At 47.1% G+C, this 23,404-nt stretch overlaps 1 non-coding gene across 1 annotated transcript; it reads right to left on the bottom strand.

Annotated features, from left to right (window-relative positions):
- Window positions 1-23,027: 23,027 nt before the first annotated feature.
- LOC116531243 lies at window positions 23,028-23,151 on the bottom strand. Its single transcript, XR_004260331.1, has one exon. It is a non-coding gene; the product is annotated as a small nucleolar RNA SNORA40 (small nucleolar RNA).
- Between the last annotated feature and the right edge of the window lie 253 nt (window positions 23,152-23,404).

Below are 23,404 nucleotides of genomic sequence, written 5' to 3'. Positions count from 1 at the left end.
TTCGATAATGGGGTAGTTCTTCTAAAAGATACAACGAATGTCATGTTCCCTTTAAAAAAAATCTTCATTGGGAACTATTTACCATGTTTCCTCTTAACTGTGGGTAGCATTTTTCTATTTATTCACATGTCTAGTAATTTTTTATTGTGTGCTAGATGTTTGTGGATGATACTTTGTGAGGAGGCTGGATTTTCTTGTCTTCCTTTAAATCATGGTGAACTTTGTTCTAACAGACAGTTAAATTACTAGTCCATCCTTCTAGTCCTGTTAGGCTTGGTTTTACTCTTTGTTAGGGCCGGTCTATTTCTGTTTTGAACTTAGTCCTAGGGCATGCCTCTTACCCTAGAATGTGTTCTTTACTTTTAAAGTATGGTCTTTCCAGTATCGCCCCTGAAAGCCTGAGGTGCTCAGTGAGGTCCCTCTACTCTGCCTGGAACTCTAGAGTCTCCAATATTGCATTATCTATAGAATTACTGTCCGCGCTCAGCTCTGAAGCAGGTGATCTTTGCTAAGCAATGCAGGGTCTCACCCAGCACATATATACCTTAAACCTGGATCAAGAATACTTATCCAGATTTCTGTCCCCATCCCCCAAAACATATACACTACATGCAGTTCCCTTTTCCTTCTTTTCCTGCCCCACACATCCCAGCTGCTTCAGCCACCCAGAACTTCTCTTCTGCCGCCTAAGTTCAGCCTGAGCTCTACCTTTTTGGGCTGTGGAAAGACCTCCCTAGATGGAAAGCCAGGCGCATCATGTGTCTTACCTTGTAAGTTTCTCTTCTCTCAAAAATCACAGCCCTGTACTACCTGCCATTCAGTGCTTGAAAACAATCATCACATGTATCTTGTTTGGTTTTATGACTGTTTTTGACAAAAGGGCAAGTCTACTAGTTAGTCTGCCATCCACTGAGAAGTAAATCCCCAGATTTCACAGCAAGATGTCTGTAGATAACATCTAAAACTGAATATTTTTTATTTTTTGAGACAATGTCTCACTCTGTCGCCCAGGCTGGAGTGCAGTGGCACAAACAAAGCTCACTGCAAACTCAACCTTCCTGGCTCAAGCAATCCTCCCACTTCAGACTTCTGAGTAGCTGGGACTATAGGTACAGGCATGTGCCACCATGCCAGCTAATTTTTTTTTTTCTTATAGTGACAGGGTCTCACTATGTTGCACGGGCTAGTCCTGAACTCCTGGACTCAGGTGATCCTCCCACCTTGGCCTCACAAAGTGCTGGGATTGCAGGTGTGAGTCACCTGCATCCAGCTAATGCTGAATAATTAAGAAAAAAACATATAGGTACATTTTCAGGATACAAAGGTAATCTGTAGACAGTCCAGTGTCAGAAATAGTCAAAAGTAATTCTCTCTACTTTGTGATTGGGACTGGCTGGGGTGAGGAATGGGGCTAGGTTCAATTGCTTTTTTAAGAAAAACTCCTTCTGCATAATTTGATTTTCTAAACCATGTGTAGGTATTATCCACTCTTGTTTATCTCTGTATAAAGCCCAACCAAACTCTTTAGTTTAGCATATGAGGCTCCTTACCCACTTTGCCCATGCACTTCAAAGTCCTCAACAGTGGACTTCTCCCCGTTTCCTTTACATGCCATGCTCATGGCAGGATGCCTTGGCCCCGCCTCATTGACCCTTCCCATTTTTCTCATCATTCAATCCTGAGGCCCTTCTCCCCATCATGCTTTGCCCCTTGAGGGCAGTGGGAGCCTCATGTCTGTGCTTGGCAGGCGGTGTGCCAGGAGCACTGCCGCCTCTCCATGTCTCTCTTACTTGTGTCACCTCTTGTGCATTTTCCATCTGTCAGCCTGGCTTGTGAGTCTCACATTCACTGCCTCTTCTCATGGATAATCTAAGAAACAAAAACTGCTCAGTAAGTTTACCTAATTCTTAATGCATTTTGCTGGTAGAATAATCAAAATGAAATAAAAGTGAGAATAGCCAAAGTATACTCGATAAAATTGTTTTTAACCAAAAAATGTATAAAATAATAAAATATTCTAGACCGTATTTATTTATATAAAATTTGACCCAGAAAAGTAAAAGTTGGTAGAATTAAAGGCGTATGTACATCTACCACCAAGAAAAAAAAGCTTTATTCAGTACAATTTGATGTGAACAAAACCAACAGATCAATGAATGAAACTGGTACTATTTAATGTCAGAGAGAAAAACAGAATAGACGCCAAAAGTAATTCTGTTAACGTAAAAGTGAAAGTCAAAAAATAGGAAACTATTGAATAGCCATGTATTAGAAAATGGATCAGGGAAATAAATGGGCTTAGCAGAGTTTATGCTGGAAAGTATTTTCTTAACAAAATTCAGAATATCCCCAGGATGAAGATGATGGGTTCGTAACAACCACTGTGTTCTTCCATATCTCTTATTTTTGTCCAAGACCATCCTTTTGCCTAGAAGATGCTCTTCTGACTTGGCCTCCTGCCAAATTCTGCTCACCCCTTGGTGCACTGATATCTCCTCTGTGAAGACTTCCCTGCAACCCAAGGCACCTTCTCTGCACCTTCTTTCCACTCCCACTATCCCTTGTCCATCTTTTATGTGGCTTGACTGTATTGCATTTTTTGTTTTATTAGAGATACAATTTCCCTCTGTGGCCCAGGCTAAAATGCAGTGGTGCGATCATAGCTCACTGCAACCTTGAACTCCTGGGCTTGTGTGGTCCTCCTGCCTTGGTCTCCAAAGTACTGGGATTACAGGTGTGAGCCACTGGGCCTGGCTGATGGGCTTGAACTCCTCCATGTATCTTGATGGATTTGGCTTGGATCACCAGTATCCAGCAGATTTTTTGGTTCAGTACACATTTGCTCAATATGAGTCAATTTTGGATGAAGCCCTCACCTGAACACTAGGAGGGGAGGAGAGGAGGTGCACAGAGATGACTAAGATATAGCTCCCATCCTTAAGAAGTGTGTATCTGGCAAGCAGATGGCCAGAGGAAGTTTTAAAAATGGCTACAGTGGGAGGCCGTGAGAGGCCCTGTGCCCAGTGACAGTGAGCTCAGAACTGGCTGAGGTAATCTAGGATTTCTTTCTTTAAAAATACAGTGGGAGGTTGGCCAGGTGCAGGGGTTTATGCCTGTAATCCCAGCACTTTGGGAGGCTGAGGCAGAAGGATCACTTGAGTTCAAGCATTTGAGACCAGTCTGCGCAACATAGTGAGACCCCCATCTCTATGCTGAGCATGGTGGTATGTGTGTGAAGGTCCAGCTATTTGGGATCCTGGCGGGTTGAGTCTGCAGTGAGTCATGATCTCCACTGAACTCCAGTCTGGGCAACAGAGAAAGACCCTGTCTCCAAAAAAAAAAAAAAAAAACCACACGGAAAGAAAAGAAAAAAGTGGTATTTCCCTTGCATTATAACTTTTAAAAAATGAAAAATTTATACAAAAGAAAAAATCACTCATATTTCTATCACGTAATATAATTATTTTAATTTTTTAAACTTCTTTCTCTATAACTTTGGGCTTTAGAAAACTTTTATTTTGAAATAATTATAAATTCACGGGAAGTTGCAAGAACAGAACGGAGATGTCCTTTCACTCAGTTTTCCCAATGGTGAGGTGACATCTTACTTGTGTATAATACAGCCTCAAAGCAGGGAAATGACATTGATCCAGTCCCCAGATCTTATCCAGATCCCACCAGTTTTACGTGATAGGGCTTTTTGCTAACAGAGTTAGAATAGGCTCATATGTGTGGTCCATATCTTATTTCTTTAATGAACTTTCTCTCATGCAGCTTTTTAAACATTATTGCATAAATCATTTTTAATGGCTGCATAATGAACATTCACCCACCCCAGGTAGCAGTTGGCTAAATTCCTCCCTTTCTTCTGAAGTTTACATTACCTCCAGTTACACCATCAGGAACAATGCTTCTGTATTTTATATTCTTCTTATATACATATTTCTATTTTTTTTTTTTTTTGAGACAGAGTTTTACTCTTGTTGCCCAGGCTGGAGTGCAGTGGCGCAGTCTTGGCTCACTGCAACCTCTGCTTCCCGGGTTCAAACGATTCTCCTGTCTCAGCCTCCTGAGTAGCTGGGATTATAGGCGCCCGCCACTATGCCTGGCTAATTTTTGGTATTTTTAGTAGATACAGGGTTTCACCTTGTTGGCCAGGCTGGTTTTGAACTCTTAACCTCAGGTAATCCACCGGCCTCAGCCTCCCAAAGTGCTGGGATTACAGGCATGAGCCACTGTGCCCAGCTTACTTCTTTTCTTAAGACAGGAAAGATTTAAACATCTGTTGGTTTTGGGTCTGACCAAGTACAGAGGGGAAAGTTGAAGATACAGGGGAAAGAGCTTCTGACTAGAGGAAGCACCAGAGGGGTTGGGGACATGGGTGGCTGAGGGCATTAATGGCCCCAATGTTTTGCCCCTCCGTGTCTATAAGCCCTTTGCCATGTGACTTTGGAGTTCTTCTCATAAAAGCACAACGTTGATTTCCGTACTCTGCAGGGCTTGCTTTGGCATGCAGAATGAAGCAAAGGTCGGTGTGCCAGTTCTGAGCCTAGGCCTCAAGGGGCATTGAGTGTTTCCAGGGCTCTCTCCTGAGCTCCTGTCATAGATGCAAAAGTGCACCCGAACCAGCCTGCTGGAGGTGAGAGACCAGGGAGCAGTGTGGCATCTCCCCAGGTGCCTCTGCCAAGGGTGGCTTAGATCAGCCAACAGACCGCAGCCCCTCACACGTGATGTGTCCAGCCTAAATCAGTAAAGCTGTCTGACTGACCTGAAACACAGAAGCAGTAAAGTGTATATTATTGTATGCCGCGGAGGTATTGATGACTTTTTACCTGGGCATTTTGCAGCAAAAGCTAACTGACACACAGTGCCCAGGATAGAGGTAGAGGGAAAGAAGAAAAGAGGTCAGATCTAGGTAAGTCCAGGCATTACCAAAAGAGCTGCTTTTCTGTGGATGTGGTCGTGTGCTTTGCAAAGACCATTTCTCTTCTGCCTCTGATGTTGGGTGGGCAGAGGATGACCATGCATCTTAAATGAGCCACTTAACTGTACATGAGGAATTAAACTTTTTCTTTTTTTTGAGACAGTCTTACACTGTCACCCAGGCTGGAGTGTAGTGGTGCAATCTCTGCTCACTGTGACCTCCACCTTCCGGGTTCAAGCAATTCTCCTGTCTCAGCCTCCTGAGTAGCTGGGACTAAAGGCATGTGCCACCTTGCCCAGCTAAGTTTTGTATTTTTAGTAGAGCTGGGGTTTCGTCATATTGGTCAGGCTGGTCTTAAACTCCTGACTTCAGGTGATCCACCAGCCTTGGTCTCCCAAATTGCTGGGATTGCAGGCGTGAGCCATTACGCCCACCTGGGAATTAAACTCTTAAAGGTTCCTGTCTCAGCTACCAGGGCCAAGACAGGAGAAAAGAGAAGTTAGACTTTTGTTTAAAGAAAGCACGAGATAGGCCACTCTATGAACAGGGCTGCCATAGACCGTTCCGCAGGCTGTGCCCTGCACAAGCGCTCCTGGCCAGGGGCAGCGCAAGATGCATTCAGTGCAATGAAGCATGGATGGGAAGAGAGAAGGCCTCCTTCCCGAGCTTCTTAAACTCAAGAACATGTCTGCGTCCAGGTGCAGCTTATACCCCGTGTACCAAAAAGAGTTTCATTGGTAAGAATGAGGGGGAAACAGCACGTAATATTAGATGCAGAATTTCCTCAGTATCAAAAAACTAAGTTGCTTCTTTTCTGAAGCCCTTGATATTTACAATGAAAATACATTTTATGTCCCACAGATAACGCTGGTTTAGTTTTGGTACCTTGGCGCCGCCAATAGCTGCGTGCTCCCTTTTTGAAATGATGAGAGAAAGTAAAAAGTAAGGAGTCTCTCCTGTTTCTCTTTACAGGATGGTTTTCCTGCTCTGTCAAGTGGGGCTCATCCTTCAGCTCCACACTCAAGGGGCAAGGATTCCTACGGTTAAATATTCTGAGATCAGCGCCACAGAGGGAAGCCACTCAAAGGGAACGTCTTGGGTCTATGGCTGTGGGGCAGGACTTTCTCGAGTTTCTGTGAGTCAGAGTCTCAGGAAGGGAAGTCTCCATGGAGTCATTCAGACCACCCTTTCATTTAACAAGTGAGAAAAAGATGCCAGCGCGGGAGGGACTGGCCCAGGGTCACATAGGTCATCAACGTCACAGCCACGATGAAAAGCCAGAAGCTTTTACTTCTCTTCTTTCGTTCTTTTTCTTCCACTGTCATCGAACCCGAGGATCAGGGATGGACAGTTGTTGTAATACTGGGCCAGGAGGTGAGGCTTTAAATCAGAGTCCAAAGCAAAGTCCCTCTCAGAAAGCTGTGCTGGCCTGAGCGCCTTCCCGGGTGCTTTGCCCACATGGCACTGCGTGATGCAGCCGTGGCGTCTTGTGCCTCGGCGTGCCCTGGTTGTATCTCAGGTCTCCCTGACTCGGAGAAATCTCCTGGAACAGTCAGAGGCTGGTCACATCCCAGGCCAAATGCCCTGGGCCCTGGGTTAGGGTTCACAGCACTGAGTGCTGAAACCTCCCAACAGCGGTTGAGCTCTAGGTTCTGACACATGACTGGATCAGGACCAGCTGGGTCTAGATTTCTCAAATGCCCTTGGAAATGCTACTTTTCCGTCAGTGACAGAGAGCAGGGTGAGCAGTGGGGACAATACGGGGAGGGAAAGATTGCTCCCAGACACGCAGCAGAGCCTGGGCCCAGTGTGTGCCAGTCCTGCCCTATCTGACCTGCTGTGTGGCTTTGGGCAGATTCCCTCCCCTCTCTGGTCCGTGGCCTCCCAGTCTGCAACATGAAGGACTGGACTGGATAGTCACTGAGGCCCCTCCCAGCTTGGCCATATGTCCAGCCTTGGACCATGTGTAGACCCAAAGAAATTAGCCAAGAAGGGCCGTCTCCAGACACTTCCTCTTGCTCCACCCTGCCTCTGTGTCTGGTTTCTCTCCTGGCATTTTCTATTTTCTGCTCTGTCTGGACAGAAGGGCTTGCTTGCTCTGTCTGTCTCCCAGCCTTCCCTAGGAAACTGTCTTTGCTTGGAGCACACCGATGCACAGGGGTGCCCCGTGCCACTCAGCTCTGTGCCATGGGCTCTGGAGGGCCACAGAACAACAGGGTGGTGGGGAAGCCTTCGGGTCAAGGTCTTGGGCAGGTGCCAGGCAGAAGGGAAGTGCCAAGGCTGGCCCTGGGCAGGGTCACAGGGCTCTCCCTTCTCCCTCTGCACTGTCTCCTTGGCCTGGGTGAGCAGAAGGTCCTGGATGCTGTGGCCGCAGAGGTGGGAGGCAGGACAACAGGGACCTGGAGGAGTGACTCTTCAAGGATGAGGTCTGCAGAGCAGAGCAGGAAGCCCTCAGGATAGAGAGAACATGGGCAAGGTGGTCAGTGGGCTGGTGGGCAGCCCCGCTCAGATCCCTCGCTGAGAGCAGAGTGGTCACACACCCTGGGCACAGGGCCCTATTCTGGACTAGCCTGGCCCAAACAGTAAATTGTCATGAACTCCCATATTTTAACTTAAAAATCCAGTGCCTGGTACGTGATGGACACTCAGTAAATGTTTACTGAATTCATATGAATCCTGCATTCTACCATGTCGTTTGTGTAATTTCTGATTTTTGAGCTCTTGAGGGCCTCTTGTACCCCCGGCTCACACCTTGTACCCCCTGAGAAGCAGGGCTGGGCTGGAGAGAGCTCTGGGTGTGTTGCCAGGCACCCTGAGCCATTGCTGGGTCAAGCCGCTGCACCTGCCAGCGCCCTGGTTCCCCCATCTGTGAGACAGGATAGAGAGGCAGGGCCGCAGGCCTCACCCAGCTCAGGGATGGCAGCTGCTGGCACTCCAGTGCCCACCAGTGGGTCTGCGATAGCTGGCGAACCGAGCACTGGGGCAACGTCTGAAGGGAAGCTGAACCTCACTAGGGTGAAGCTTGTGCCGAATCGGCAGGAAAGAGTGTTTCCTACTCTGTGCCACCTCTAACTGTGTCTTAAATATTCCGTGCTTTTATGTTTCTGAGTATGATCAGAAGCTTGGAAAATGAGTTTCCCTGCATTGTTACCCACATGTATATCTGTGTTAAAAAAAAAAAAACAAAACGCTGAAGTCTGCATCATGCTTTTCATTTGTTTGTTAATTCATTTGTTTGTTAATTCATTCAAAAACATTCATTGAATAGCACAGTGTGGCAGGGGGTAGGGTCACCCCTCAGAAGGAGAGGCTCAGTGAAATGAACAGGCAATTATACTGCAATGTGCAAAGTGCTGTAACGATGGTATGAACAAAGCGTTTAGGGTGGTTTGCAATGGCCCTCACCTTTTCTTCTGGAGCACAGAGTGTGTCTATATGCTCATCACCATCACTCCCTGAAGAGGGGACAGTGTCTATGGAGGAAGGCACTGAGGATCAGAGAGGTTAAGTGACACATGCAAGACCACACAGTCCTTACCTTCTGACGCCAGGTCCAGTGCGGAAGGGATTGCTTTGTATGTTACCCCACAGCCATGGATATAATGTTATGACTTACTTCCTTTTGGGATTCTTTTAGTGAATCGCTATTGCTTTATTAAGTCTCTTTTGTCCTGTTTAAAAAAAAAAAAACTAGTAAAACTAGCTGCTTGTCCACTTTCTTTATAAAACTGAGCAATCTGATGGGCTTGTGTTAGCCTTTAGGAAAATGAAAATATTTTAAGATTTTCTTCTTTGGTCCTACCTTGGGCTCAGTCGTCATTCCCATCCCTTCCCTCCACAGAGAGTCATGGTCTTTAGACCATCCGGGTGAAACCTGCCCAGGTTTGTGAGCTGCTAGGACCATTGTTACCACTGTGGGGTCGCTTTTCAGCCTCACATGTGTCAAACTGACTTTGCTTTCTTTTTAACCTCCCAGAAATTAGACCCAGAAAACACAGAGCTGGGTCACCTAAGTCAGAGCGGAGGCAGAGGCTAGTGAAACCCTTTACCCTCTGACAACAGTCTTCTTCAGGATTCTTGCGAACCGTGAACATGTTTGAAGTGAGCCCTGACTTTGCTCTGTGACTCTGGCCCGTCTTTGAACCTCTCTGAGCTTCCGTGAGCTCATCTGTCATGCAGATAAATCAATGGTCACACAGCTCACAAACGACACCAGGGTTTACAAAGCAATTTGTAAAAAGCGACCTCCCTGATGAATGGAGGGTGCCCATCAGGCTTCTCTAGGGTGTGTGGGCAAGGCAGCATGAATGTTGGAAAGAGACTGGAATTTGGAGTTAGAAGATCCAATTTCAGACTCTGCATCTGCCTCTTATGAGCTATGTGACTTTGAGCAAGTTTCCAACAGCCCTAAGACTCAGCAGCAAAACTAGGATGATGTTGGCACCTTCCCCGCCCACCTTACCCCCAAGTTGTTAAGAGAATGAAACAGCTGAAGGCCTGCTAACCAGGCTGTCTGGCTGCATGCTGGTCAGTGCCAGGACTGGGGCTGAATTCCTCCTTCAGCAACCGCAGTCCTCCCAGGATGGGAGTCTTGTGTGCTTCTGACCATAAGATCCTGCCAAGAAGAGTAAAGGAAGCTGAAGATGTCTCACTTCTTTAAGCCATCTCCCAAGGCGTACTCCACAGGCCCACATGACCCCACGAGCCTTCTATACTCCCAAAACCCTCTTCAGAGGGGCTTGTCTCCCGTCCTCCTGGTGCAGCACCAAGGCTCTGTGTAGTCAGGAGGCAGATTTGCTGCTTCACACTGCAGAAAATTCGGGACTATTGCGTGGCAGTGACTCCCACCACAGGAGTGGCTCTTTTCCACCCTACAAAGCTCCTCTGGGCAGGTGCCAGGTTCCTAGGTTCGGGTTCCCTCCACTACCAGGGGCTCAGCCCAGTTGTAAGTAAAGAGGAAACAGCCCAGCTACCGCCTTGCACAGGGGACCCTCTGAGAAGGTTTGCCAGTGGGAGGACCAACTCCGGCTGCTCCTCGAGTGTTGCTGGGGTGTATTCTGCTCTGCCTGCAGGCCTCCCCAGCCCAGGAGGACCCGTTCCACCTGTTGGAGATTTGCTGGCTACCTCCAGGTGGCCAGCGAGGGTGTGGCAACTTCACAAATAAGGAAAACCAGGATAAGAGGCAATGTTTGCCCCTGTGAAACAAGTTTGCGATAGTTTTGTGATAATTCCGATTAGGCTGTTCCAAAACCATTGTTTTGCCAACAGCAGCTCTCCTCTATTTTTTTCTTTCTTTTTTTTTTTAGAAATCAAAGGCCATGACTGTTCACCTTTCCTTTGAAGTATTATGTCTATTTGCTTATTTGATTCAGATAGGTTCAGAACCATATGACTCCGCTTTTTGTGTAAAATGTTCCTTCTTTAAGCCACCGATCCACAGTAAACAAACATCTGTGGAATGAAACAAAGTATGCTATACAACGAATATTGACTGAATGGAAAATATTCGTTTATATTTAAAGGCAAGGTACACAAGTTATATCAGTAACCATTGACCATAAGCCAACTGTCAACATAACCTGAGGTGGTAAATGCTTCACCCATGCTCAGGTTGTCTCTAGAAATTCCATCAGGTCTTCTAGGAGAATGACATTTTCTATGTGGTACAACCATTCTTAAAAATATTTAACATAAGTACCCACAGAATGTTTTTCTTACATATATTGAAAAAATAATTTTGGGAGAAAATCCATAGGCATGTCACATAACATTATACAGAATATAGTTGAGAAAACCTGCTTGCAAGCGTAAAAGCAAAGGCAGATTTTGTGGTTTCCAAGTACCGAGATGTAGATCTAGGCCAGCTTACAACAGTGGAAGAGAGTCAGGAATGTCCAGATCCCCGCCAAATTCTTGAAGACCTGAGCTCTGAGGGTCTGCAAACCTGTGGAAGATGTCTCCTTCCACTGTGGGGCGTGGCAAGGCCAAAGCAATCAGTTCAAGCAGCTCCCCGCACCTCAGCATTCTTCCTGTAATTCAGACCACGGGAGAGGCACAGCTCAGCCTTTTCTCTTTCCTCACTTTTGTTCTCATCTGATAGGGCATTGAAACCCTCAGCCTTCCTTCAGTCAGTCCAGGGCAGAGCCACACCTGACCCAAGAGGCCATCAGTCTGTCTTGCTCTCAAGGACAGCCGCTGATGGAATAGTTCAGTGACAACTCAGTGTTCTGGGCAACCATCTATTTTATTTTCACATGACTCAAATAGTTGATCCTTACATTGAGCTAAAATTGGCCTCCCTGAAATTTTAGCCATCGGTTCCAACTTCTTGCCGGGAAGCTATGCAGAATACAGTGTATGCCTTCTTTCACATGACTGCCCTTACAAATAGATGAGGATAAGTCTCCGGCCAAAGCAGCCATTTCCTTCAACTTAGGGATCACTGTTTCTTAGGGATTTAGGGGATTTGGTCCCCACTCCAGAATCCTATTAAAACTGTGGATGATCTCCCCAGAAAGACACACATATGTCTGCCTACACCCCCATTTGCAAACATCCTTCTCCTTCTGAGCCCACCCACGGATCTCTTTAAAAGCCAGTGGACCCTAACTAGGCACCTTGCATCAGAACTCTAAAGCCAGGTGCTGGAGGTGGAACGTAATGACTCAGTCTCCTCACTTCACAGGTAAGAATTCCGTCTGTAGACACTTTGCTCCCGGCTTACTGGCTCCAGCATCAGGCCTTGGCTGCAATTGAATGGTAGCAGAGCCTTCAGCAGTGCAGGTAAACGAAAGAAATTTGAGAGCTGTTTTGGTGTTTCCTCCCCAAGTGGGGAGATCAATCACTGCAACAGCTCTGGCCTGTCTCCATCTCATCACCTGGGGCTTCCTCAGGGAAGGGAGTGACTGAAGTTGCTTGCTGAATTTGGGTAGAACAAACCCGGCTTGCTTAGCTGCTTTCCACCTGTCCCCTTGGGAGTGAGTTTCCCCCTAGCCCCTGCAGGCCACGCAACTCCCCTCTTCCTGTTCGTTCTTAAGTCTTACCTGGATGGGGAATGAAGCTTTTGTCCATGAAAATGCTGATACTCTAGCTCCCATCAGCTGCTCCTTGGTTTTCCTTCTCAATGTTTTCTGAATTCAATCAGAAGAGAGGTGCCCTCCCCATCAGTCTCCTATTAGAAATATGGAATTGTGGCTGGGAGGAAACCCCATTTCTACTAAAAATACAAAAATTAGCCTGTTGTGGTGGCGCACGCCTGTAGTCCCAGCTACTCGGGAGGCTGAGTCAGGAGAATCACTTGAACCCAGGAGGCGGAGGTTGCAGTGAGCTGAGATTGCGCCATTGCACTCCAGCCTGGACAACAGAGTGAGACTCTGCCCCCTCCACTCCAAAAAAAGAAATATGGAACTGTACAGGACATATTGTTTTGTAAGCTGCCTTAGAAATATTTTTTGCTTAGTAATATACTGTGATGCTTCTCCATGTCGTTAAATATTCTGGATTTTGGAGGAGATTCTTGAGACAGAGAGGGAGAGAGAGAGACACAGAGACATAGGAGACAGAGAGAAAAAGGAAGGACATGAAGGATGAAGGAGGAGAATGAAGGACCAGAAAAGAAGAAATATAGAGACATAAGAGAGACAGGCCGAAGTGAGGAAGGGAGAGAGGGAAAACTCTGGAGTCTTGGGAAGCTGAATCATAAATAGGAGATGCTGAGGCAAAGGTCAGAGAAGGAGGTGGGTTTTGGTCACCGGGTAGCTCAGGGATATTTTCCTGTCCCTTCCACACACTGACAATTACCACACTTGCTGCATTCCCCGAGGACCATCTGATAAGCCCAGAGGTGATGTGACTCCCTGGGGAGTAAGTAGCGTGGATGGATGGCAGGTTGGCAGGGAAGTCAGACACAGGCCAGCCCTCCGGTGCCTTTCATGTGACACAGCTGCTTCACCCTCTAGCGTCCTGGTTGTCCTCCAGGGATGTTTTGGCGGTGACCTCACAGAACGTGATTTTGATCTTTAAGCATCCACAGATTGCTCAACTTAAACTTTGTCATTTTTGTTTTATAAAAGTATTCCACAAGTTACCCTGGCACCACTCCTTCTTGAGACATCTCCCCTGTCCCTGGCCTTGTAGCCCCAGCCTAGGGCGACTGTCTTTTCTGCTCTGTAGCACCCAGGCCGCCCTCAGTCACAGTTCTTATCACACTGCATTGAAATGATCTGAAAGCTCATAGCTGGCAGGGAGCAGGCGTTATTCATCTCTGTCTCCCTGGAACCCAGCTGGTAACTGATCTGGTCAGGTGATTCTCAAAACTGTGCCCAGCAGAGCACCTGCACTTCCAAGGAGGTGGTAGGTAAGGCACCCCAGCAAGGGGAGGTGATTTGGGACCCCAGATCCCCTGTCCTCTATCTTTAACCAGAGCACCTGTGCTTCTTCTGCTTATGTACTGGATTTCCACGTGAGGTTTCACTTTAAAAAGAGTTTCCTTTTCTTTAAAACAAAAGTTTCAAGAATCGCCAATCTAGTCTGTTTCTTTGGGTTATGTGTATTTCACACATTCATGGGAGTTACAGAGGAAAGTTTAACATCCGAGCACTACCCTGCTTTCTTCTCCCTTCTCTAGTCCCATTTTAGGGTTAACATGCCCACCTCCAACCCTCCCCTCTTATGGAGAAAAGGATTGGAAGAGGATTACACACCTGTTATAGAATAAAAATGCATGTCCTCTATTCAAAGCATTATATCAGTGACAAGAGGGGGACTTTTCTAAGGAACAGGAAATCCTTATGGCCAAATTACTTTACCTTTATTCTTTCAAGTCAAAACCAAACTGACGAGTATGTGTAAGAGCTTTAGGTGACACCGAGGCACACTGTATCGCCTGTCCTGGTACCTTACAGTTAAGTTGGGAAGGTAAGACTTACTACCTGAACAACTGGGATTGCGAGTGTTTCTGAGGCAGGATATAGCTACAGAATTTCCCTGTACACTACGCAAGCAAAAATGGAACTGTGTGGTGGAAAGAACGACCCTGGGTCCCAGTGCCTGGATTCTGGTCTCTGCAGGCCTCTTTACAACGGTGTGTTCTCAGATACGTTATTAACCCCTGAGTCTCAGATTCCTTCTTAAATAGTCCTTTATTCCGATTATCAAATAATGTATGAACTGAACATCTTTTATAAACTATAAAGACCAGTGAGAAATGCTGACTATTGGTGATGATGAACCTGACCTGAAGGTGGGAGTGGGACCATGTTATCTCACCAGCAGCAGGGGGCCTCTTGTCCAGGAGAGAGGAGGCCTCAGAGATTTCAGAAATTTCCTTTGTCAAGTAGCTTTGGCCTTATTCTCCCCACTGAAAAGAAGTAGGTTCTCTTATTTATAACCCCAGATTGCGGAATCTCTGGTCTGACTGATCTATGTAGATTGTGCGTGCGGATAAGGAACGAAAATCCAAGCAAGCATCAGTTAGCCTGGCCTGTTTCCAGTAAGGGCCTGCCATGGGTTGCTGCTTAATTGCCCCTGGTGTCTATTAATGGACTCGCTGGAGAGTGACCAACAACTTAATTGGAGGAGCGTGCTGAGGGCTGGCCCCAGCCAGACACCTTGGGCAGGACTGTGCAGGCCAAGGCTATTTCTTGATTAGAACACCTTCTCACCCCCCACCAGCCCCTGACCCCTCCAGCTCAGGGGAGCAGATAAATTGAGGTGCAAGGGTGACAGGAAGGCTGCTAAGCAGTTTGCAGCTGAACTGTGGAAGCAGAAGCAGGCATGCAAAGGAAGCCACGGACCAGAGAAGTGACATGGCAGCTACAAAACGGCCAAACCCAAACGAGACCCGCTCCTCCTGGCTCCAAGTCCAGACTCCTTCCCATGGTGTCCTCCGCTTCCACCTCTCCAAAGGGGAACACGAATTTGCCCTTCACACCCCGCCCTTCCTTCTCCTCCATTCCCTTCTCTAAATGCTGTGGGTGCCTTACCCAGGCTTCAGGATGATCACAGCTGGAACCTAAGTTACAAGAAAAAAATGCTCACAGGCCATCAGTGTTGGCTTAAGTTAGTTTTATGATGTTACTTAAATATGTACATATATAAAACTAGGTATAACTTCCTAAACTATACAACTCTAAGACTAAAATAAATGTACAGATTAAATATCATCAAACGATCACAACAATAAAGTTAAATGTGTCTCTAATCTAACTTAATGAAGGAGGTGGCTTTGCTGGAAGATGATTGCCGCTCATAAAATGACCGCCAGGGTTCAAGTTCTTCAGCATCCGGCTTGCCGTGCACCAGGTACCAGTCAGCTCCACTTGAATAACCACAAAAGTGCGGTACAGTCATACCACGTGGCCCTCACGTGGAGCAAGCTCATTATTTCCATACTGCACCTGGCCCTGTGCTTTTACTCAGTTGTTCATGCCAATGGAAGTGCTGCTGCTTACTGCCAAATGCCAAGGACAGGTTTGAGGTGCAGTCCTTAATTGTCAGATATCATCTGGATGATTCAGATAATGCTTAACTTAGCATAGTAATGAAAACAATGAATATAAAGATTCTGCATGAAAAGTTCGTGGATCCCCTGGAATATGTTGCAGCTGTTTTGTCCCGGGACTTTGGAGGCGGAAAAGAAAAGCTTTTCGTGAGATGGCAGATGGGGATTTTGCTCCACACTGCTCCCTGGTGGTGGCCTCCTCCTTGACCACACAGCCCCCGGTGTCTACCTACCCAGCGCAGTTCTAGAGGCATGCCAGTGTCTAAGACCGGAAGGGGAGAGAGCGTAGCAACAGGGAACGTTCACATATTGGCTGGGCTGAGGGGCTTGGGCAACAGGATGAGAATGTGTGTGGGGCAATCTAGGTCTTGGTTAAGCCTGAGTTCTTTCTCTCACATGCTCCTCCTTCTTTGCCTCCCACAACCACTTCTACAGGTACCATGGCTATTGCTGAAAAGCAGCACAGTGTCTGTCCCCGAGGAAGAGTCCCGGACCTTGGGAGGGAGATGTAGCACCTGCTGGTAAGTGATTGGGACTCCCAAGGCAGAAGCAGCAAGTGGAGTGGGCCCACAGGAGCTGCGCTGCCCCACAGGCTCCCTCCGAAGCTGGAGATGGGGTGCCTGCCCCAGGAGTAGGGTTCGGACTGCAAGGCCATCTGGAGAGCTCAGCGTTCTCCAGCCCTCATCTCTGCCCATGTTAAACTGTTGGCCTGGGCCCTGGTAACGTCACCAGCATTCACAGTGGCTTCAGGAGGCTCTTTTCAAATACCGAAGGGCTGGAATCACAGCCTTTTCACTACCATGTCTCCTCTCAAGATATCCAAATTCTACCCTTTCATGAAGGCCCTGCTAAAATGCTGCTTGGAATCACACAGACCAGCATTCAAATCCCAGTTCTACAGACCACTTACTTATTAAGCCAAGTTTCTTAATGCTTGTGAGCCTCAGTGCTGTTACCTGCAAGGTGAGAGTAGTAATGCCTTTGCTCAGACTTCTGGTGAGAACAGAAGAGGATAAGGTCTTTAAGATGCACAACCCCATGCCGGGCACATGAGGCTTTTGATGATTATAAGGCCCTGATTCCCTTCTCAGGGCAATGGCAGGTCACATCCTTGTTGAGTCAAATACTTTTGAACCCCCCTGGATGTTTACAAGCTTCCTCTCCAGGGCTCTCCAGGGCTAACCACAACTAGCTGTGGCCACACTGCTGGCTCCATGACCTTGCCTATACCAGTCACCGTCATTGGCCCTACCACTGGAGCCTCGGAAGATGCTGCCACTCTTCCCTGAACAAGGACAGTCCTAGGTTTCATACTGTGATTCCTATTTTCCCACCCCAAAGGACTTTCCCATGCCCTGAGCTGCCTGTGCAAGCTGCGTATTTGGCCCCTCTCTGGTGTGGATTATGCTCCAGCCTGGATCTGTGGTGAAGCCAGAAGCTATTCTGAGATCGTTCCGCTATTTCAGGCTCCAGCTTAGACGTGGGGAGAGAATCCAGGACTTTCTGCCCATGTCTCAGCCACAACTTCCAAGACTGGTCCTTTTATGTCCTGACACCCTCAGATCCAAAATAGCCCTGACCTGGAGGAGGTGCCTGGACCAGCTCAGATGTAGCAGGGATGTGCACGTGTCAGCCAGCCTGTAGCTGGGCTAGAGAGAGTTCTGGAAGTGTTAGGTCTTAGGGGGGATGGGGAGAACTGAGCTCCAGAGAGGTAGCCAGGGTTACACTCTCACCCCACAAGCTGTCAGGCTTTTGGGGGCTGGGGGCTGCTCCATGTGGAGCAGCAGCTGCCTCCAGCCCTAGCCGGATTAAGGAGGAGTGCGTTTTCTGCCTGCTGAGTTCTCAGGTTGTATACCTCTTCCTGGGCTGGCTAGCATTCATTCATCCATTCCACAGATATTACTGCGTGCCTAGTATATGCCACTCACTGTCCTAGGCTCTGGGGTATAACTATGGCCAAAACAGACAAAAACCCTGCTCTTGTGGAGCTTACATGTAACAAAAATCAGAATAAATAAATTGCACTGTTCAATCTAGCTTGCAAAGCACCTTTCCATGCCATTTCTTGGTGGAACATCTAATCGAATACTCTGTGCTAACACAATGCGTGTAGTTTTCCACTTGCCTGTCCTCAGTTCATCCTTCCAGTAATCCCCTGAGTTAGACACCACTCCATTTTACTGACAAGGGAACAAAGACTCCAGGAGAGGCAGTAAATTCTGCGAGGTCCATACAGCCCGGAAGTGAATCTTAACCCAAGCATGTCTGATTGAGGACCCAGGCAAGATCTTAACCACGGTGTGCAGAGAAACTGGTGGTACCCACTTGCAGATGTAGAGGCTCAGTGAGATGCAGAGTTTGGTGAAGGCAAGTTCTTCTGTTGTTCCATGGAATTGATGAAACTTCACAGGCAGAAGGAGGTTCACTTGGACGTCACCCAAGACAGGACTCCTATCCCAGCCTGGGTGGGTGAAGAACGGGACTCTACTGAAGCACTTTTGGGGTCTAGGGCACTTCCTGCCTGTGGGGCAGCCAGGGCTGGACACTGATGACTTGATGGTCCTTCCTGTTTTGGGAGGAACTGTCTGCTCCAACCTGTCCACCTGCCACCCCCTCGGGGACTCCCTTCCTTCACACAGCCCTACCCAACTTGGCTCTGATTTGCTTCTTTCTCGCCCCAGTAAACAGCATACCTCAGAAAGGGTGCGGCTGCCTCCCCTGCATTCTAACAGCTTCCAGCCGCACATGTGACGCAGTGCTGATCTCCCTGTGTGGGGACATCCCTGCCTCATGCCTGTTTGTGCCACTCCACAGCACAGTGCTGGCACACGCGAGGTGCTCAGTCCGTGGCTAAGGAGTGGCTGATGAAGGAATGGATAGCATCTAGCCATTTTCAGTTGCATGGAGAGATGGGGCCAGTTATTATTTGGCTGCAGCTGCCCCACAAAAGAGAAATGGTTCTCTTTCATCTTTCCTACAGTGTGGGTCATGATATTAATGTAGCCTGTGGCTTTCATCAAATATTTGTGGCTTCAGAGTCACCTTGTTTGAAGGCGTTGCTGGAGGCTTTGGCTGACACTATAATTCCTGAACTGACAATTGGTGTGCGATGGCTGGGGGCTGAAGCAAGCTGGGATGTCGTGGTGTCTTCATCATAAACTACCCAACCACCAAAGAAATGGATCATTTCTGGGAGGTCTAGGAAGACACACAGTGAGATGTGTGTCCTTCCTTAATGCCATGGAAGATGCCAGGGCAATGTACACGTCCATGGCTCTGTGGTTGGGTCCTTCTTCTCTGAAGCTGCTGCTGCCCCATATCAACCTGTGGCAATCCACAGCCTACCTGTTATTTGGATGGCCCTTGCAATCAACTCTCCAGGAAGATTCTTTCATGTTCTTCCAACTGCTTCCGTTGCTAAAAGATCTAGAGGGTCCCACAAGATTACTGTTCAAGTGGCTCTCCTGGGACCCTTCCTTAGCATGGACCTTCTTGCCACAAAGGGAAAATCGTCAAGCAAAAAATACCTATGGATTCCTCAACACCTGAGGTTGATTGGGTGATCTTTCTTTAAATCTCTCTTCTTTCCCAACCCAATAAAATCTTATTTTTGTCAAGAATGCCTACTTTAAGTTAATCCCCATCTGACTTGTGGCCTGAGGGCTAAATAAGGCAAGCAGATTTTTTTTTTCTTTTTATTCAGAACAGGATCTTTAAAAAACAGAATATTTATAGGCAGGGTACGCATTTTCCAATTGTCACAGTTCCCACCAGACTCTGCCACATTGTACAGAGTGTGAGAAGCAGTGCAGTGATTGCCAATGTGGTGTGAGGCCAGACCTTACGGGTCCACGTTCAGGAAGCTCCGTGTTACTAGCTGTGCACCTTGACGTCTCTGTACTCCAGCTTCATCTGTAAGATGGGCAGCATCAGAATCTTTATCATCATCATCATGGTGCCTATCTAACAGGTTTGTCGTGAGGATTAACACATCCAAGTGTTTACGGTATACAATGAATATTTATTTGGACACCTACTGTAAGCCAGGCCATATTAGGGACAGGGGAGGCATGAGGGAACAAAACAGACAAATCTCTGACCTTATGGCCCCTATAGCCTGGTGGAGGCATGGGAGAGACAGACTATATAGTAAACATCATGGTAAATGCTGCAGGAAAAGACGAAGCAGGAAGGTGAGGGCACAGTGCTTGGGTGCAGTTAAACTTGGGTCGTTAGGGAGGCCTCACTGAGAAGATGGCCCTCCAGGAAAGACCGAAGGGAGGTGAAGAGTGAGCTGCATGGAGAACCCAGGGAGGGAGGGTGTTGAGCCAGATGGAACAGCAGCCACAGAAGTTTTGAGACAGCCCATCACGTTTGAGGAAATGTCAACCATTTTTATTGTGACCTGCCGGATCCCCTATGACAGCGCTATCAACTTTTGTTGAAGGTGCCTATGGAAACTGATATTGTGACTCTGGTCTTGATGGGCTAAAGGCTGAGGGCATAGAGAGAGCACGGGCCATGTAAGAGAGACAGCCGGGAGTCGGGCGTCTCCTCTTCCTGAAGGCAGAGACCATGCCCCCAAGCCTGCGCACGGCTGACACCATCTATGACTGTCGGTGCGTGCAGTGTATGCATGAAGGCAGTCTTGTCCTGGCCTGCAGGGGCTGGAAGAGAGTAAGGAATAGTGACGGAGAAGGGTGGAGCTGAAATAAACCAAAGACATCAGGAGGCTTTGCTTTTGGGCCCCATGTTTCTAGCAGTGCTGATTATTCTAGGCCAACAGTTGGTAGCTTTAAAGGGAGCTTTGTTTCCAGGTCATTAGAAACAGTCAGTTGGTTTAACTGCAAGGCCAGCTCCTAATTTGATGCACATCTAAGCAGATTGGAGACATTTTTGCCGGAGTTGCTATTTTAGCAGGCAACAATTTGTGTGCCCACCAGGAAACCAGGTTTGGTATGAAAATAGAGACTTGCCCTGGCATGTAACATTCAGGAGTCAGCAGTAGCTGCCTTTCTAACTGTGCTGCTGCTTGTGTGGAAAACAAGGCTGAAAAATGGGTGGGGAAGAGAACGGTGGCTGCCAAGGACGTGTGCTATTTGCAGACACAAGAGGAATAACACTCTGGCTGAGCTCTCATGTGAAATGAGGATAACAACACCTGACTCACATGGTTATGGTCAGGATTACATGGGACGGCTTACATAAAAGTGTCAGGCACATCACAGGTGCAGGGAAAGATCAGTTCCTTTCTTCGTCTCCTCTGGACCCCACGAGACAGCTCCCTGAAGGCTGATGGTCTCTCTTCCCACTAAATCAGGATAGAGAAGAGGGTTTCCTCCGTGTGAGAGGTAAGCCCTGAGGGGTAAGGCATGGAGAGAATAAATCCAGCTTGAAGCAACAGTGGGGTATATGGGGTCTTTAGATAAGCAGGGCCAGGCAGCTGGACCCCATCCTGAGAATGAACTGTCGTGGGAGCTGCGGGTGGGCACGACCGCCACAGCCCTCCTGGAGGTGCTTCCTGCCCACGGCTGGTTGGTCCCCCAAGTGCAGACAGCGCAGTGAAACCAGACACAGCACAGTCTCAAGTATGCAACTGCCAGGTATGACAATCACAAGTCACAGCTGGCAGGTGGATTGGTGTGGTGACTGCGCATGCTTTCTGATCTCTCAATTTTGTTCTTGTTTTCAAAAAGTAGCCCGGCACATTTAAGGTTCACACAATCTGTGTAACTTCGATTGCAAATACCAGCACCGCATCTCAATAAGCAAAACAAGGAATTTATTCTTCTAAGAATCCTAAGACATGTAGAACAACCAAGGTTCGAGGATGTGGCTAGAACAAGAGACTCAGATGCCACCTATTATTTTGTTCTGTTGATCTCTGCCTGTCTCTTCGTGACTGCAATCCAGCTTAGTGGTAACATGACTGGCCATAGCTTCCCCTATGAGAGGGAGTCTGACCTTGATTTTCTCCAGGCCCAGTTAGAAATTCCTGGGGAAGAAGTTCATTGATTCAGCGTGAGTCAGAGACCATCCCTGGATTAGTTAGCTGAAGTCAGTGGAGTGGGGGTATGCAAGGATCAGGACACTCTTGCCTTACTTGTGGGGCTGAAAGCAGGCCGGGTAGACCGTTCTATGGATGCCCACAGCTTATATCTAACATGGATATCAGATGTTTGCGAGTGTTAGTGGCCACCTAGGGGCTGATGTCACTTCTTCAGCAGGGCACAACCCACATCTTTAGATGGCTGGAAAAAGAGCCTGGCTAGGAGGCTTCCCCGGGGGAGGGAAGTGCGGGGCTCCCGGTGCACAGGCAGCCTCCCCTTCAGGCATGTTTCTACTCCTGTCCCTCCCTGGGTCCCACTCGCACACCCCACTCTGTGGTGGCAGGAGTCTCTGTGGGTCGTCCTGCCAGAGTGAGCAGCGGAGCATGGGTGGGTGCTCGCATTTCAGATGCTTTGGCTGGCAGAGGTCTTTCCCGGCTGCACCCTTCCCGTGCCACTCTTCCTCCTCTACCAGTAGGTCCTTCCTTGTGGAAAAATAGCTCTTCGAGTAGTAGAAACGGATCCTGGTTCTAAAGGCAAAAGGGGCAGAAGGGAGGTTCACTGGAATGATTTTGAGGGATCTCACAACCTAAGGGCGTTGTGGGAAGGTCAGAGCAGGGCGGCTCTAGGGCCTCCGTGGTGGGAGTTCACGGCCCCCATGGTGCTGCCGATCACACGACTCAGCTTCCATTGAGTCAGGCCCCCAGCTGCTCAGAGCTATGCTCCACCTTCCTGGGGAGGGAGTTGAGGGGCCTCAGTTTAGTCGATCATGTACCCTGGATCAGCCAAGTAGTGAGATGTCTGGCATATTAGATACGTGGAGTGAATAATTTTGTAACACCAGCCCCCAACAAAGTTATTTTCAATAATAATCATGAAATACAGTTAATATTCATGATGATGACGCCAGGAAAGAAATGCAAACAGTGAAAAAAATGTATTAAACTGTGTATATACAGTCATATTAATAATATATAAATAATAAGATACAAAATACATATTACAGTATAATAAAGGGAAAAGTGATGAAATAACACTTTTCTTACTTTTTTTTGGAAAAAAGAAAAATAGATTTAGACTTGCATATTGGTCTGTTCCAGTAATGAGTGATAACAATATATCACAGTTTTCATTTTCAGGCTGTAACTATAGCAAACTTGTAAATAATTTCATCAAAATTAATCTTTGCTCCCCTTTGCTAATGTTTCTGGTAAAAAAAAATTAAGCTTTGCATATTTATACTCAATAGTCAATATAACAAGGTGTACCACTCTATCTTTGCTCATACTTTTGATTAATTTTAATTTTAAAAAATTGATTTCATATGAAGTAACATACGAATAAATAGAAAAAGTTTTAAACATAAGGATAGGTTTGGCAGAGAATCACAAAAATCTCATTTCACAAGAATTTCCAGAAATTACAACGCCATCCATGTTTTCATGTCTTAGGAAGTGAGTCTAGTAGCTTTCAAATGCTGACACAGTTAATACATTTCTTAAGAAAAGTAGAAAATTCATTTTATGTGATAATATCATAATGATAATTAAATCATAATATCCCTTCTTGTATGTATCAAAACTCATACTGAACAATGAATTTTGGGTTGCAAAAGAGGATTTAGTTTTTGCACTGATCTGTAAGTCTTTGTCCACAAGCTAAACAAAAACACAAGTGCAGTCATTATATGCGTTTATTATTTTTAGTTAAAAGCTCCAAAGTTTTTTCCTACAAAAATCAGAGTTACAAACAACTTAACAGCAACCTCTCCCCCAACCAAATAATCCCATTAAAAATGGGCAAAAGACCCGAGCAGACATTTCTCAAAGGAAGACATACAAATGGTCAACAGGTATTTGAAAAAATGTTCAACATCACTAATCATCAGGGAAATCCAAATCAAAACCACAATGAGAAATCATCTCACCTCAG

The sequence above is a fragment of the Sapajus apella genome, unplaced genomic scaffold, assembly GCF_009761245.1.
Source record: "Sapajus apella isolate SASKATOON/1434 unplaced genomic scaffold, GSC_monkey_1.0 scaffold69, whole genome shotgun sequence".
In the NCBI taxonomy this organism is placed as follows: domain Eukaryota; kingdom Metazoa; phylum Chordata; class Mammalia; order Primates; family Cebidae; genus Sapajus; species Sapajus apella.
Note: the sequence above shows the minus strand (reverse complement) of the source record. Positions and strands in the feature narration are given on the sequence as shown.